This window comes from Vigna radiata, unplaced genomic scaffold (assembly GCF_000741045.1).
Source record: "Vigna radiata var. radiata cultivar VC1973A unplaced genomic scaffold, Vradiata_ver6 scaffold_247, whole genome shotgun sequence".
NCBI lineage: Eukaryota > Viridiplantae > Streptophyta > Magnoliopsida > Fabales > Fabaceae > Vigna > Vigna radiata.
Window position 1 is genome coordinate 472,545 of NW_014541804.1, and position 5,036 is coordinate 477,580.

Consider the following 5,036-nt stretch of genomic DNA (forward strand, 5'->3'; position numbering starts at 1 on the left):
AGCATGCTGCAACTTACCTTACAAGACAAAGCTTTTGGGTCCGCCTTGAGACGAACCCATGATATCCTCGGAGCAGAGTGCCTCCCCTTCATTTTTCTCCTAAGTTTTGCACACATTCCTAGGAGGTCCTCTAGAACTTTAGAAAAAAAGAAAAACTAAATAAATAGATCAAGAAAAATATTTCTTTTGTCTTAGCATCCTTTTATTTTATTTTGAATTCATTTTATTATAAGCTAAAGCTAAATTTTTACAAATAACTATTTTTAAGAGAAATACTTTTACTATTTAATTATTATAATAAAAAAATATATATTTTCCCTTTTTACATTACTTTTAACCAACTACTACTGCTTTTATATTATTATTATTATTATTATTATTATTATTATTATTATTATTTATACGTGTAGTTTTTTATTTTCAAAATATTTTTTGATTAATTATTTTAACGAAATTAAATGTTAACTTAGGAATGGTGCTAATGGAAAAATAACTTCTTACTTATTGTACGATTAGTATTCAGAAGTTTAGATAATTATAACAAATTAACAATCATCTCTTAAATTAAATGTACAACTGATATTCACATATGTTACACGTTGAGACCATGATAAATAATTCTATAAATGGTATATACTTTTTATCTTTTCAATGTACCATTGGGTGTTCATATGTTAGATAAATGAAAAATGACAAATATAACTTTGTAACTGGGATTGTTATCTTTTAAACCAATTTTATATCTAAATATTTCATTTCTTCATAAATCTGGTTTCACCTCACATTTTTACATTTTTAAAACCAAATAAACTTTTAATTATTTTTTCCAAATTTTCTCTAACTAGTATCACGTTTAATTTTATAGTCATTTCATTTTACTAATAATTATTTTAATAGTTACATATACATATTAACACAGAAATAAAATATATTAATGAATTCGTTCTTGAAGGCGTATTTGTTGTTCTTACTATGTAGAAACATTCAGCATAGAGAATTCACCTTACAATTCAAGAATGACATACAAAGGATGAAGTATATACCTGTATGGTATTGCAATGAGTCCATATAAAATAAAAACATTAAAATCAAATAAATAAGAGAAAGATGAAAATCATTTTTCACAATCTTTTCTTAATATATAAAAATACTCCAAAACAGTACATATTTTGTATGCTCTTACAGTTTTAAAATTTATTAATTTTTCTTCCTTTATTTCTCCATAACCTACCAACAAACCATACGAACTAATTTAAAGATTTCATCTACAAAGAACAAGATTCAAATCTGTAACGAGCTTAGAAACATAGACTGGAACAAGCATAGATGATGCATGAAATGTATTTTGATGTGATGCTTACATGATTTCATAAAGAGTAGGAGCCAAACGAGGTTTGATGAGAAGTTGAAGAGGAGTAACCTTAACATTGGTCAATTCCACAGCTGAAGTCATATCTATAGGTTCAGTTGAGGATTTAGAGACATGAAAGCAGTGAAGAAAGTTTGCCAAAGTTAAATAAGAAGTTTTAAGGCCAAAGGTCACTCCAGGGCATATCCTCCTACCACTTCTAAAAGAGATGAGCTCAAAGTGTTTTCCCTTTACATCTACATCTTTGTGTGTGGTGAGGAACCTTTCAGGCTTGAACTCCGAAGGCTCTGGCCAAATCTTAGGGTCTGTTTGGATCTTCCACAAGTTGTGATCAGACGAGTTCCTTTCTTCACATGGTATTCTCCAAGCTTGCAATCTTCTCTGAATTCACGAGGAGCATTAAGAGGAGTGAGTGGATATAGCCTCAGTGACTCCTTAACAACTGCATGAAGGTACACCAACTTGTTCGTATCTGACTCAGTCACAAGTCTCTGTTTCCCAATGTGAGAGTCAATTTCTTCCATTACTTTCTTCAATGCGCCAGGATTGTTCAGTAGCAAAGACAGAGTCCAGATGTTACTAGCGGAGCTTGTGTCTGTTCCTCCCAAAATCAATGCCTGCAAAAAAATTGGGAACCAATTCTTCAAAATTTGTGATCAATCAAGTTATATATAAACAAAATCTATTAGAAATTGATCATGGCATTCAAAAAGTGAAACACAATAGCAAAATCTATTAGATATATTGATCATGGCATTCACAAAGTGAAACACAATAGAAACGCACCATTGTCGTGGCTTTGATGATAGTATCAGAATCAAACCCATGAATGTTGGTTCCATCGAACTCCGACAACATCGATTCCATGAAATCTCCCCCTTTCTCACCTTTCTCGCCATTCAATTTCCTTTTCGTTTTGTGTTCTTCCAACCATTCCCCAACCACAGCATCCAGCTGCTTGAAATTCTCTTTCATGGCCTTCTCATGCCCTCCGAAATCGAACCGCCTCAGCCACGGCACTGCGTCCCCTATCGTGAAAACCCCAAACAGCCGCATGTATTCTGTGAACGTCGCCAAACATATTCATGCTTCTTCCTCCTCAACCACCGCTTTTTCTCCGAATTACCTCTTCCCGGCAACCATCCTCAATACCACGTTGAACGCAACTTCCTTCAGCCACTACGTCATGTCCACCATAAAAAAGTCCTTCTCCATTTTCACACGTTTCCACTTGTGGTAAAGCTCTTTCGCCGAGGTTCTCACCTCGGAGATGCGCACGTGTGAGAGCGCGTCGATGCGGTGGTCTGCGAGGAACATGAACGCAACGTTCTTCCTCATGTCACGCCAAAATTGTTCGTAGTGTGCGAATCCTAGCATGGCGAGGTTGTAGGTCATGTTTTGGCAAGCCACAAGGTAGGGGCGGTAGGACACAACGACGTCGTTTGTGATGAAGCACTCTTTCGCCATTTCCCAATTGCTGATGACTACGGTTTTCACTGTGCCTATATTGATGCTGAAGATGGGGCCATGGCAGTCCGCCAACATGCCCAGGAGGTAGTGGGTGGCGGGGGACCACGCTAGCAGGGGGAGGTGGCCGATAATCGGCCATGCGCCGGGGATTGTGGGTGGTTCTTTGGTTCTGGTGCGGTGGAGCACAAGGAAGAGGTAGAGGAATGGCGGGATTAGAACCAGAAGTGCAACTATGAGAGGAGAAAGAGTGGTTTGGAGTGACTCCATTTTGGTCATAATATTTCTTTCAAGCTTCAATGTCCATGACAAAAAAAAACACACACACACACACATATATATATATATATATATTGACAACTCTTTATAATAATTTTTTTGACAATATTTGAAACGGACCAATCATAAACTGTTACGTATGCGTTGTCAAAAAATTATGAAAAAAAAAATTATTAAAGAGAATTTTTTCATATATATATATATATATATATATATATATATATATATATATATATATATATATACATAAATCACCAATGAAAATACATGCATACTGCTGTGCAAGCTTTTTAAGATAATAAAAAATATTTACCAAAATATCAAAACAAGAAAAGATAAAATCGGGCAATAAAACTGTCTAAAAGAAAACTGTTATTAATTGTTGTCCTCTTTATGTTAATAAATATGTAATTATCATCACAATTTGTTTCTTACTAACTGTAAAAGTTTTTATGGAAAAAATATATCACATATTTTTATCATAATAAAATAGTTAAATTCTTTTGTCACAATGTATATAAATTAAATATTAGATAAAAAGATAAGACATAACTAATAAATAAAAAAAAAACATTAACTGTCTTCAACTTTGAACATTGTCGGTCAATAAAAACAAAAAAATTCTAAAAACATTATGAATATAAAAGAAACTTAAAAAGTCAAATGATATATTTGGGTATTCATTCTTAGAGTGTGTTTGAAACGTGGAATTAATTAAATTACTTTGAGAGAAGAATTGACATCTAATGTGTATATTAAGTGAGTATGATGACAGTTTTAATTTTTTTTGTCAGTTATAGTGGATTATATTATTTTCAATTTTTTTGACAATTTTTTATATTTCAAATACAAAGATTTTATATAAATTTACATTATCATTAACATTTTATTTAATTCTTAATAAAAAGTATATTTTTAAAACAAAAAATATACTTTTATAATTATGACATTATTAAAATTTTAAATTTTACTTTTTATGTTTTGTAAGTATAGTCTAGTAGAAATATTTTATATGATTTAGGTATTGACGTTACGACTAGATTAAGTTATTATGAGGTTAAAGTAAATTGGCATTAAATAATTTTCAAAATTTTAATGTTTAAATAAATTTTAATTAATAAAAAGTTGTTGATTTTTTTTTTAAGTGGACCACTATTATTTGTTGTTGATTTTTTTAATCATCAGTAACAAAAGTGAGATGATTTGCAAGAAGAAAGTTTAAATATTTCAAATATAATACTTTTTAAAAAATAAATTTTTTTAACATTATATTATATTCTAATAATATAATATTTGTTGAAGATTTTATTTTTCGTTTTTGTAATACATTAATGGCATGTACCACACCAAATCAAATGGACATTTGGAAAATGATAAGCTAATAAATAAATCACATTAATAGAAGTAAATTCATTTATTAAATTTATGTTAGTAATTAATGAAAATAAATTATGATATATTAAATTTATGATAATCAATTATGATGTTACTAAATTTATTAGTAATTAAATTATGATGTGTTGTGTTGTTCAAATCACAATACATTTAATAAAGCACAATATTTTCCCTCTCTCTGAATCATATAATTTATTACAACTATTCAAGTATACCATAAAATATGCCTTCAGTTCTCTTCCACCTTTCATTTGCATATAATAGAGTCTTTATGAGAAACATATATCATCATTATGAAGCAGATATAATGGAAAGATAATTGTAATTGAAAGTTAAATTCAAATTATTATAGAAAAAAAATTAAGGCATGGAGAAAATGTTATATTTTCCAGTGTAGATAAGGTGACAAAATAATCAATGCGGCTCATTTAACTAGCAAGCATAGTTTTTAATTTTATTTATTTATATTTTAAAAATACATCTAATTATATAATTATTTTCAAATTTTTAATTTTTTATTAGTATT

The 5,036-nt window shown here is 30.0% G+C and overlaps 1 pseudogene; it reads right to left on the reverse strand.

Moving 5' to 3' along the window:
- Window positions 1-1,357: 1,357 nt before the first annotated feature.
- On the reverse strand, window positions 1,358-3,134 carry LOC106778239 (annotated as a pseudogene).
- Between the last annotated feature and the right edge of the window lie 1,902 nt (window positions 3,135-5,036).